This window comes from Suncus etruscus, chromosome 8 (genome assembly GCF_024139225.1).
Source record: "Suncus etruscus isolate mSunEtr1 chromosome 8, mSunEtr1.pri.cur, whole genome shotgun sequence".
Taxonomy (NCBI): domain Eukaryota; kingdom Metazoa; phylum Chordata; class Mammalia; order Eulipotyphla; family Soricidae; genus Suncus; species Suncus etruscus.
Window position 1 is genome coordinate 108151317 of NC_064855.1, and position 13237 is coordinate 108164553.

Here is a 13237-nt window from a genome sequence, read left to right on the forward strand (position 1 = left end):
TGGCTCTTTCTTGTAGTAGCTTTGTTTTAGCTATCATTTTTAGACACATAGTCATTTTACCTTTTAATCTCATTCTAATATTATTTTCACTCCCAGTATTTTAAAACCCAGAGGCACCTTTATTTTTCATCATTTGTAAATCATGCCGTTTATTTAATATAAAATGTTGATAGTGTAGATCCTATTGTTTCACTTTCATTAAATACATTTCTTAATTTTACCCATTTTCCATTAACTTTGATATAGCTACATCAAATAGGCAATAAGTAAATTTTAGAAATAGAATTTCCTTCAAACTTCTAAATCAGATTCCTCAAATACACAGCCTTTCAGACTTCAAGATATTTTTTAATAATACCCTTAGTTTTAACTGTTGATGATGACAAGATAATATTGCAAAAATGGCAAATGAAAGTGTATATATATCATGAACAGGGTAACAACTGAGCTTTTTATGCATTATTGGTCCACCTGAAAAATAAATTATGTTCTCTTGTTTGGGAGCCATTCTCAGTTGTTCTTGTGGAGTACTTCTGATTCTATGCTACAGATAACTCCTGACGTGCTTAAGGCGTACTTCTGGCTCTGTGCTAAAAGTATCACTTCAGGCAGTATTCGCTGAAGCATATCAGTGCTGGGAATCTCACCCAAGTTAGCTGCATGTAAGGCAAGTGAACTAGTCACTCTACTTTTTCCAGCCCTGATATTTTTGAAATGTCAGATTAATACAATTGATCCATGTGGGCTGATATATAGGAATGTTATTAATAAAGAATTGATATGAGAAACAAAGTCATCCAAACCATAAGCTTTTGGGATTTATCTCCTGAAAAAATTTCAACATATATATTCATGCCTACAAATATTTAGAAAGTTTCTCCTACATTCTATAGATAGTAATGACATTTAGGTTTATAATAAATGGAATTAAATGTGAACACAAACATTTAACTGAGTTTTTTGTTTGTTTTGGTTTGGTACTTGTTTTTAAATTTGTTTGTTTGTTTGTTTTGTTTTTTTTTGGGCCAAACTCGTTTGATGCTCAGGGGTTACTCCTGGCTTTGTGCTCAGAAATCGCCCCTGGCTTGTAGGGACCATATGGGATGCTGGGGGAATCAAACCATGGTACGTCCTAGGCTAGAGCTTGCAAGGCAGACACCTTACCTCTAGCGTCACCTCTCCGGCCCCTTAACTGAGTTTTAGTTTCAATATATATTATGAAGAGCACCCATTTTTAATTTATCAATAAAATAAATACTTTAAATATATGTTCACTTTTTTATGTTACAGTCTTCTTAGATCAATTATTTCCTTTCATTATTTTAATATCAACTGTTTCCTCTAGAGTATCTCAGCTCATTTGCAGACTGCACTTTACATATCCCTTATTTATTTATTTATTTATTTATTTATTCATTATTTTTGTTTGTTCTTTGTTTTGGGGCCATACGCAGTGTGGCCTGGCTCTGTGCTCAAAAATCGCTCCTGGTTTGGGGGACCATATTGGATGCCAGGAATTGAACCTAGGTCCATCCTGAGAGAACTGCATGCAAGACAAATGCCTTGCCACTGTGCTATTGCTCTGGCCCCATTTTCAGTCTATTGTTAGTCTATTGATGTATAGATAGAAATAGTGTACGGAGGATGCAAAATTTTCTGGAGAATAGGATGTCCATGAATGAGAGTTTGTATATCCTGTTCCATTTCTCTAATCTTGGTTGGCTCATGTTTAGAAGGAGAATGAAGGCATCTCTAAGCAGAGGTCCAGTCATATATTTTGTTGATGACATTCTGTCAGCAATAGATGTGAACTACTCCAAAGGAGAGAGTAATAGCACATCAATTTCCTTCCTCTCCTTCCTACTTTGTCCTTGAACCTTGCTAACTTCAGTATCCAGAGAGCATCCATCTGAGATCTTGTGGAAAAGCATACACAAGAAATCACTGCCAAGAGAAAATGGGTATTGCTGGTAGCATATGCCAAACTTTTTTTGGAAAATATATTATGTATAATATATATATTTCCATGAATTATTTATGGTCCTCAGGAAATTTATAGTACACTCAAGGTAGAAATTCAAGGAAGTTTTTTTAAAAGACATATATAGGTAGATTAAAGGAACCTCACCATTAATGAACAAGCTAGATGGACTTCTACTACTTCTTTCACTTCAAGAACAAGGCTAGGTGCAGATATTTGAATCAACAAGATCTATGGCTCCTGCTAAGTACAGGAAACCAGTTCCTGCCAAGTCTCCCCCTATTATGGAAAGATCCTGAGAAAATAATAGTCGAATGTCTTTCTCATTCCAGCTTTGATATCCAGGCCTTGTTTTATCATTAGTCAAAACAACAAGAACTCAGAGAACAATGGCACCAAGCAATATTAGGAGGCAAGTTGCCAGCTCTCACAGCACATGTGTTGATAGAAAATAGAACCCAAAGAACAAATTTTAAAATACTGCTCCCTTCCTGGAGCAGGATTTTTAGCCGGCACGGGTGGGCCCCTGGCAGACCTCCGCATGTGCCAGGGGCCTCTTGGCCCGGCCTTGGGTAGGGGGGCCCGGACCTGGGTCATCCGACCCCCCTCTCCCTCTGTCCTCCGGATCTCCAGGTGGGTTCCTGGGAGGACCTGATGGGGCACCCTGGGTTTTCCTCACTCCCAGGCCGGCTCCAGAGGTTGGCTTAGGGGGTGGAGTTTGATCTGGGGGGTGGCAGATAGCTGCTCAGCTATACTCAGGCTGTCACTGGCAATTTCATACCAGTCTACATTTTGCAAACCACTCGGGGGCTAGCGCCCCCACACGAACGTATACTCCTCCCAACCATCAGTACCCCAGGTTTACCCTTCTTAACTTCAGTAACACACAGCTCTAATCTCTGACCAAAGACATACAGTGGATCTAACAATCCCAGAACTATTTAGAAGGACATAAATTGAACACATATATCATTTGAATATTTTATGTGTATTTTCTTTAACTGCTGTAACTCTATATATTCTTTATACCATGATGTTTCTATCCACTTTTCATCTTGTCTTTTCTTTGTAAGCTGTTCAGTAAGGATTGTTAGTGGAACTGTCCCTCAGTTTGATGCCTATGATTGAACTATGTCATGAAAATTGCTGGTCTTGTTCCTATTGCCTCCAGATGAGCCAATAACGCTCCATGGCATTGATCCTTGTTTGCATAGACACATTAAAATGGGAAAACACTATACATACAGATAAGTTCTTATCTAATAAATCTCAGTACAATGTACCTTACACCCTGAACATTGATATAATGACCTGGCACAGGCCTCAGAAGAATGGGCATCCTCCATTCACGCAGGAACCAGGCAAGCTATCTACGAAACATCCAAGGTCTTTTATAGCAACAGCTGGAAGCAGTCCTCTACCAGGAAAGACACTACCAAGGGTCTGACATCGACCTCCTAAAAAGAGACTTCCTTTTACACTGAGAAGACTTGACAACAACAATGACCTGCTCTACAGGACATGGTTCTCTCTATTGCCCCTTAAGTGTGAGGTGAAACGAGAGGATGTTCTGCACCATCCTGACTGCAATATGGGATATGCAGACTCCAGGATATTTAATACAGAAGCATGATACCAACAACAGAGACTATGTGAGGAATGGAGGTGTATTGCTACTACAGACGATGACTTGGATTGGACAAACTAGTTTGCCTGGAGCCTAGAGTCAGTCCTGTGCCAGGAAACTTCAGGGGTAGGGTCTCCTTGTATTTAGACCATAATTTTTCTTTCCATGTCTCTTATATTTTGGTGGGCCTATGCAAACAAATGCCACTCTAACACCGTTTTTTACTATGTTCCCTTGACTCCAATCCTTAAGAAAAACAACCCACTAAAACTTTTGAGGTTAACTTAAACTAGTAAGCATGTGCATGGAACTAGAGAAATGTACTTTGCCCTCAATGTTTAAGGAGTTACATAAGTATAATGTCTTTAGATTATATTGTGTGCTGCTAAGAAATAGTATGTACTACAACTGGGGATTTGAGGGACAAAGTAATTGTATTGTACATGGATTCATTTTTGTTTTTCTTAATGTTCTTTGGCTGAAAGTTCAAGGCTGGGATATCATCGATGGGACTACCGAGAATTCTGTTTATGAGTGATTGTGCTTCCACTGTAACTTTACCCTGTCCTCTTTCTTTGCATCTTTGTTGTCATAATTAAAATTAAAAAAATTAAAAAAAAATTTAAAATACTATCTAGCAAGTTCAGCTCACTGTAAACTCAGGGATTACTTTCATTTTTACATTTTGCAATATAATTAATATATAAAATTATATAAGTGTAACATAGATAGAGATAGATTATATGCTTTTATACAGGCCAAATTGTAACCACCATAGAATTATATAGCACCTTTATTGTGTCAAATGATGAACATTTCTTTGTGTATGTGGTAACTCTTATTTGAGATTTGTGTAAACTTGCAACTCTATCATACGGCCATGCTATACTTTAGACCCTCAATAAGCACTTAAATTAGAAATGGTGATCTATACATTCATTATACATCAACTTGTTTCCCACTCTAGGTCTCTGGAAACTTTCTTTTTTGTCTTGTTCATGAGTTTAATTTTAATAAATTCTATACAAATTATATTTTACAGTTTTTGTCTTCCTGTACTTGATTTATTTTATTTACTGCAAAGTCCTCTATATCTATATTGTTACAAGAGGCAGGATTTTCATCTTTCTGATGACTGAATATTATCTGTCCACTTATGTGTGCATATTTATGTGGCTTTTGTCTGTTTTGTTCATTGCAATGTCACTTTCATATAACACAGAGCTTCAACCATAGTCAAAATTGAATTTATGTTGCCGACTACTTGTATCAATTCATGATATTTTTGCAGTTAATTATAAATACTCCCAGGAATGTGCTTTATTTGATTTTTATCTTGCAAAACAATGTGATCAATATTGTGATTGAATGTCCTTATTTTTTTAACTGCTTATTTATAGTGGACTTTTACAGCTTCTAATTACTGTGTATGAAGATAAACACTTGTAAGATTTAAAAATTAATCACAATTTTATTGTAACACAATAATTCTATTTTTTCTTCTAAATGAAGTAGCTAGAATTTTTTATTGAGGAGCCATAGTAATAATACAGCTTGCCTTACACAGGGCTGACTCAGAATTGATCCCCAGAACCATATATGGTCCCTAAAAACATCCATGAGTGAACCCTAAATGCAGACCCAAGAATAAGTTCTAATCTCTGCCAGATGTGGTTTAAAACACCCCCCCAAAAAAGTATTAATTGAACTTCCAGATTATTCATGTGATCTTGACTCAGATTCTAATATTTTATTCTTTAATTGATAATGAAATCAATATACAAAACACTAAATATTGATAATATTCATCATCATATACCAGAAACATTACTAAATTATACCCTATAATTTCTGAATTGCTATCTTTAGAGAATGTTTTTATAATAGTTAGGAATCCTATGTTTAAACACTCAATAGATATTAAAATTTAAAAAAGTTTATTTTTATTGTAATAGATTTTTTAAAAACTACTTACGTGTCATTAAAAATAATTTTTGGCATCTAGGGCAAGAGCTCAAGAGGCTCTAGAGCATGAGGTCCTGAGTTTGATCCCTGGCACCCCCATGACCTTTAAGCACTACTGAAGATAGTGCTGGAGGCCTTTGAGCATTGTCAAGTGTGTCTTTGTCCCTGAGCAGCAGAGCATGCCAGACTCAAGTGCTGAACCATGAGGTCCACATAGACAGGCTAAATATCACCAGAATTAATCCACATGGAAAGTTTCTCCCAAATAATACTTTTCTGAATTCCAATTTCCAATTTTCCTTCTTTATACTCGATAGTTGTTCAAAAATATGAACGGTACTGTGAAATTAAGTCAAATATTCCTTAAATAATCTAGAAATGCAACCTTATTTGTAAAGAGTTTGTTTTCAGCTGTAGTATAGTTAAGATATAGTCACACTTGATTAGGCTAGACCCTAAGTTCAATGTAAGATGGAAAAGAAGATTGAAATTCAATTCTTGGAATGACAGCTTGTCAAAGGTGGCTGCAATGCCAGAAGCCAAGGGAACAAGCATAGATAGCCTTTTCCTTCAACTCTCAGAAGGATTCAACCCTATCAACAGCCATTTCAGAATTCTTCCTTCAGAATAATGAGAGAATACATTTGTGTTGTTTTAATTCACCCCAATTTTCAGTCATTTGATACACATACTACACATATCAGACCAATTTTTTGCACCACTTTGCTTTTCGCAATGTGACTTCAGAAAAGAAATATAGTTTATTGCCTAACAAGGGGGAAAGCACAGATGAGTGTTTATTAACAAGTATTTCAATCTGCTTGCTGCTCTGAACAAAATCAGAACTGACAGCAGAGCAGAGGCTTTCATGGTCAGTATTTCTACCGCAGGAATCTTGAGAAGAAAGAATATTTAATAAGTTCTAGGTCACCTAATCTTATTTATTATCAAGTATATATGAGAGTGATGGATCAGAATGCCAAAAATACATTGCATTTATATGACTAAAATTCCATCAGCCTAAAATTAAAAATAACTCATTTTTTAATATTTTTTTTTACCAAATAGCAAAAGCTGTTAGAATGTAAGTCTAAGTAGAGCAATGTATCAGACTCTATAAAACTTGAAGAAAGTTGAAGTGTGACTGGTCAGAAGGGAGAAAGAAGGTTACAGAAATAAGTTGTGGCATATCATAGAGAGTTTTTTTAATTTTTTATTTTTTGAGAAGATATTAGAAACTTCTACTGAGGGCAAAACAGGGTTAAGCATATATGATTTGTTGTTTGAAAAGACAGTAATGAATATATTTTGCTAAAGTCATTTGAGTAGATGCAGTACTATCATGACTAGAAGATGAAGCAGACAATTGCTGTAGATATTTGACAGAAAGATAAAATGACTTCACCTAGAAAACTGATGATAAAATGAGTTGATTAAATGATGTTTGAAATTGGGGGAAATGATGGTTAAGAAAGACAAACAGAAAAACCAAAAACAAGGAATCCAAAAAGCTGTTTCTGTACTCTTGGACAATAGTGGGATTATTTTATTTTTTTTACTGTTCAAATAAACAGTAAAAATCAGAATTACTGTTTGAAGGGACAGATATCTTTTCTTTCTTTTTTGACAAGAAAGGACAGCCATTTAAAAAAATGCTGGGAAGGGCCCGGAGTGATGACCAAGTGAAAGGGCTTTTGCCTTGCACTGGCTAACCTAAGATGGACAACTGTTTGATCCCCCAGAGTCCCATATAATCACCCAAGCCAGGAGCAATTTCTGAGCACATAGCCAGGAGTAACCCCTGAGCATCACCGGGTGTGGCCCAAAAACAAAATAAAAAAAAATGCTGAGAAAACTGTTCAGCCACATAGATAAAATCTACACTCAGAAAACTCAACATTAAAGCAAGTAATTTGAAAAATTGAGAGAAGAGCTAAACAGACATTTTTCCAAAGACATAAATATAAATTATAGACATCTTATTCCTGACAGTAAATTTCTTCATCTGTCTTCCTTTAACATACACACAGGGTTTTTAGGGTGGGTTTTTTTTATTTTATTTTATTTTATTTTTATTGTGGGCAAAGTGAATTGCAAATCTTTCACAGTAATATTTAAGGCACATAGTAATAATGAATGAAGGGCATTCCCACCACCAGTGTTGTCCTCCCTCCAACACAGTTCCCAGCATGCATCTCACTTCCCCCATCTTTTACCCCCTGTTATGCTAGTTCAACTGTTCCCCCCATGTACAGCTTGTTGTAGATTGGGTATCGTTTTTGTTGTCGTTGACTTTGGATTTCGTATTCAAGTCTGATCATTTTTTATTTCCACCAAATGAACATACGACTGTCTGGTCTTGGTACCATCCATTTTTCTCCCTCCAAAGTTGATGCTGATCCAGGTGATTCCAGTAATGTGGCTCTACTGGAGATATAAGAAGGACTATGGGAGGAGTCCGTCTAAGTGCTGTAAGTATTCCTTTTGGAAGAAGAAAGGGGAAAGAAGAAAAAAGTAACAAAACAAAACAGACAAGACAAAAACAAAACTAAAAAAAAAAAAACAAAAAAAAACAATAAGGAAGTAACAACAAAAGTACAAAAAATATTAAAAAAAGAGTAAACCAAAAACCAAAATCATCAGCTATGAAGAAACAAACCAAAAATTACAAAAAATCAAAAACAAATAACAAAAACGAAAGCAAAAACAAGAAAGCAAAACAAACAAAAACCAAGTCCAGCAACTTCTTAAAAAAAGGTTGTGTTTCTTCCTTTTTTTTTTTTCATAGGCACAGTAAATATTGAGGAAATTAGAATGGGAATACCTTTGACATATTGTTTTAAATTAAAGAACACTTATGGGGGAGTCAGGGCCATATTGTAGATGATGCAGTATGAATTTCTTATGTACTAATATATAATGCAACACAATTGTAACTTCTTAAACTAAACTACATTGATTTATGAATGTAGTTGGTTGATTTGAATTATTTATTTTCTATAGATATTATTTTGAGACTCTTACATGATTTCTTTTACATGTTGTTTTAATAAAGCAATGTTTTATTTTAGCATTATAAATCAAATTATGCCAGACCACATTATTTCACCACCAAGCTGTACCTTTCACTACACAATTTACCTTTTACATAACTGCTCTCCCTTGTCTTAGGATTGCTGTCTTGTTCTTAAAAATCTAAGAATTGAATGCAAGGGGGATTGTATATCTTTTACAAAGGAGTTTGGTATAATTTCCTCTAGATTTTTCCATCTTGTTACAAATAGTAGGATTTCAAGTTGGTTTTCATAAATAGTTGAACATCTTGCATATGTTCAAAACCCTATCTTTCACATATATTTATGTGGATAGTCTCTTAGCTTGTTTCCAACTTTTGGAATGTATCTCTATCGTGAATGTATTGTGATGAACTTAGAGGTGGATGGAACTTTTTTAGTTAGTATATTTACAATCTTAAAAATAATAACAGAAGTTGGGTAACTGAATCAAATGGATTTTTAATATTTTAGGAATATATTATTTAGAAAATCTGTGCAAATTCACATTCCTTTTAACAAATTCACATTCCTTTTAACAGTTTACCGAGTCTTTCTCCACAATATTTTCCAACAGTTTTGCAATTAATAATAGCTATTCTCTCTGGTGTGAGTTATTACCTTTTGTCCATTATATTCTTTGGAGAACTGTCAGTCAGATCTGTCCATTTTTAATCAGTTAGCTCATTTTCACAGTGTCAAGTTTTTTGAGTTCTTTGTGAATTTTCTACACCGAACTCTTCTTAGATGTATGATTTATGATTGATTCTCCTATTCAGAGGGTTTACTGTTTTGTGTTTAAAAGTGATTTCTTTTTTTAATGCAGAAACTAGTGGAGCTGCCTTAGGTGTGGTCACCATGCTGTACTTCTTTTTCTTTTTTCTTTTTATTGTTAAAATAGAACCACCAATTTATTTTAAAAATTCAAATAACATCACTTTATTAGTAAATGCTCAAGTATTTTTTAATTTTAATAGTGATGATTTATTTGTAAATTTTATTTTTTTGTCCCCAATTCACAATACATACCAGGTAAAGGGCCTGTGTTGAGTTGTATATGTGGTGCATTTACTGTACCTCCTCTTTCTATACAGTCAGTGTAAAGAACACAGCCTGTGGTAAGAATTGGGTGGTCTTATATTTTCTTCTTTTTTTTTTTGATTTTTTTAATATATATAAAATCTTTCACCAGTGCAACATTCCCATGACCAATATCCCAAGTGTCCTTGGGATACACAGTTACAAAGTCATTCATGATTGAATTTCAGTCATACAATGTCCAACACCTATCACCAGTGCACATTTCCTGCCATCAATGTCCCAGTTTTCTTCTGTCCTTTCCACAGCCCTCTCCCCTGCTGCTTGCTATGTGCTCAGAAACTGCTCCTGGCTTGGGAAACCATATGGGATAGAACTATGGTCTGTCCTTACCTCTTGTGCCACCTCTCCAGCACCAGTTTTAAGTTTTTTATGTTCTATTTTTGTTCTATTTCTATGAATAATGTCACTGAGAAGTTTAATAAATTTCATGAAGTCTATATATTTTTAAGTAGTATTAATATTTATAACATTAATATTCAAACTTTGAGCAAAGACTGTATTTTCTTTGTTTTGCTTCCATTTTTATTTCCACAGTGTTATGATTTTCAATGTCCAGATTTCTACTTTCTTGGTAAAGTATTAAATTTATTTTAGGTGATTCTAAGAGATTATTCTCTTACTTATTAACCACCTGCATATGATCAGTCTCTTTATATTTCTTATTTCTTTGTCACCAATTTTCTTTTTTTGGTTTTTGGGTCACAGCGGTGGCACTCAGGGGTTACTCCTGGCTCTTCACTCAGAAATTGCTACTGGAAGGCTTGGGAGACTATATGGGAAGCCAGGAATCAAATTTGGTCATCCAGGGTCAGCCATGTGCAAGACAATTGGCCTACTGTTGTGTTATCACTCCAGCCCCTATTTGTTTTGTATCATCTATCACCTTGTTTCAACAAAATTTTGTGGACTATTGATTGGAAAAATATTCAGTATATATGTTAAAAATAATCTGGTGGCAGTATACTTTGATTCTTCATTCTTTGGGAATATTTCATTTCTCCCTAATATCTGAAAAAATTAGTAAGCCTCTCTACTCTTTTCTGATATATAAAGTTTTTGATGAGAAGTCTACTGACAATTTTATATGAGGTTCCTTATATGTTTTATTATTTTTATTCCCTATCCACCTACAATGTTCTTTCTTTACTTAGATATTTGACAATTTCAGTAATTTGTGTCTTGGTATAAATATCTCTGTACTTTATTAATATTAAAGGTAAAATTTATGGTACATGTTATTAATTTGTAAAGAAAAACTGAATTATTTATGGACAGATTAATTTGAAACAACTTCAGAAATGGAGTTATATCTCTTAGTATTTAGACTTGCTTTAACTTATAAAATAATCTTATTTTATTTCTTTACTGTTTTATTGATTTGAGGCCATACCCAGAAGGCTGAGAACTTCCTTCTGGATCTATACTCAGGGAAAACTCCTAACAGAGACTGTGGATGATGCTGGAAATTGAACCAGAGTTCTCAGTATGCAAGGCAAACACTGGAAATACTGCACTAGCTCTCCAGACCCAACATTATTGATTTTATCAGTTATTATTTGATCATTTATTTATTTATTTATTCACATATTATTTATTTTAAATGTTTTCTCTAATACTATTTTGCTTCTGTTTTACTCCATATCTAAGTCCCATGGTATGAAGATTTTATAATAGCATATAATAAAATAAAATTAACACTTAATTTAATTAGATCCAAAGGAACTAATCCTGGAATAAAGGAGATTCAAGATAAAAAAATTAAAAGAAATTAATTAGGAAAGAATTTGAAGTATATGGGAAACTTATAATTCACTGTATATAGTTTTATTTTCTTGAAATTTTAAAGGTTCATGTAAAGCAAGAAAGATTCTATGAACCAAAAGGGCTATTACAAAGCCCATTCATTTTAGTAACATCAGTAATAGTAAGTGCCATATAACTATGTATTTTGCTCTAAGGATACTTTATTCTTTATGATATAAATGAAGATACAGGAGTCTTTGCTTACTCTTTATTGTTTTCTGATTTTTTATATTATTTTAACTCTTCAAAGTGTTACTTATATACATATATATAATATATGTATAAAGTGTTTGCTAGAAAAAAAATACAGTCCAAATAATCTGATTTGCTTTCCTTTCTTACTTTTTTTTCTTTAGCACACCAATATGGATCATATTTCTATAAATAAGCATACCAATTAATGGACTGTCTTTCTTCAAAATCAATAACACTCCTTTGTCAAATGCACAACATCTAACAACATTGCTCTTACATTTATTGTAACACTTTCTCATCTGGACATGTTGGATCCCAAGTGCATTCTTCACGAGAGTGTCAGTTTTCCTTCTTGTCTGTGTTAGGCATTAGTCACTAGAAGAAGAGTTCCTTGAAAAATACACATTATTCTTGATTGCATCAACTTCTTTCTAGCATCTTACAAAAGATAAACACTGTATTGTATAAAATTTATATGGCCTCAGAAAACCATACAACTATTCATTAAGTGGCAGTATATCAAACAATACTATTTATCAATCATTGATATATCAAGACAACATAAAATATAAATCCATAATTTATTTTTTAGTGTTGGGTAGTGTTGGGTCACATCCAGTTTTACTCGGTATATTCCTAGTTTATGCTCAGGTGTTAATACTTGTGGTTTTTGGTGAACCAAACATATGAGGTTTTGTACATTGAATTAAGGTTAGCCACATGCCAGGCAAGTGCCCTACATGCTCTAATACCCTCAGATACATATTATGCCTTTATATGCAATGTTTTGGGATATATACATTTCAATATTTCTCTTTATATTAAAGCTAAAGTAATAAAGTTTACAGCTATATTATATTAAGTCTACATTTTCACAAAGTGATAGCACATAATATATTTTTTCTCTATTGAGGACACATTAGCTGGTGATGCTCACGAAAACCTATGCAGTTCTGAGGATCAAATCTGGTTCAGCCATGTGCAAAGCATGTTCAATACCTGCTATACCTCCAGCCTCACATATGCCATTTTAATATCGTACCTATTTATTTTTGTGAGATTATAGGGAAGTCAAATATCTAATAGTAATGTGTATTCACTGATAGCAGATCATGAAATCTAGGTACATTATTCTTTTTGGAGGGCCACACCCGGTGATGCTCGGGGGTTACTCCTGGCTATGTGCTTAGAAATCACCCCTGAATAGTTCTGAATATTTCTAGTTGATTGTTGCAAATTAAACTTATCTGTCTCAGAGATACCTTAAATGCAATTTACTTAAAATGTTATTGCTTCCTTAAAAAACTTCAGTAATGGAAGTTGAAAAGTTCAAAACTTATCAGTAATGGTTCTTAATGTTTCAAAAGGAGGTAACAGTATTCACGTTACTGCAATAAAGCAGTAAAATTACAAACAAAAGTGTGTTCTGAAAAAAGACAAGAATGCTCTTTCAATAGAGTATGTCTGAAGGAAATGCTACCTGCATTTGGTGGCATTGATGTCTCAGAAGAG

The 13237-nt window shown here is 34.0% G+C and overlaps 1 protein-coding gene and 1 non-coding gene across 2 annotated transcripts in view; one reads left to right on the forward strand and one right to left on the reverse strand.

Annotated features, from left to right (window-relative positions):
- GPC5 (glypican 5) overlaps window positions 1-13237 on the forward strand; it is a 1503836-nt gene that overhangs the window by 1301108 nt on the left and 189491 nt on the right. The window lies entirely within an intron of this gene.
- Window positions 9630-9761, reverse strand: LOC126016632 (small nucleolar RNA SNORA51). The gene has a single exon (XR_007498420.1). It is a non-coding gene; the product is annotated as a small nucleolar RNA SNORA51 (small nucleolar RNA).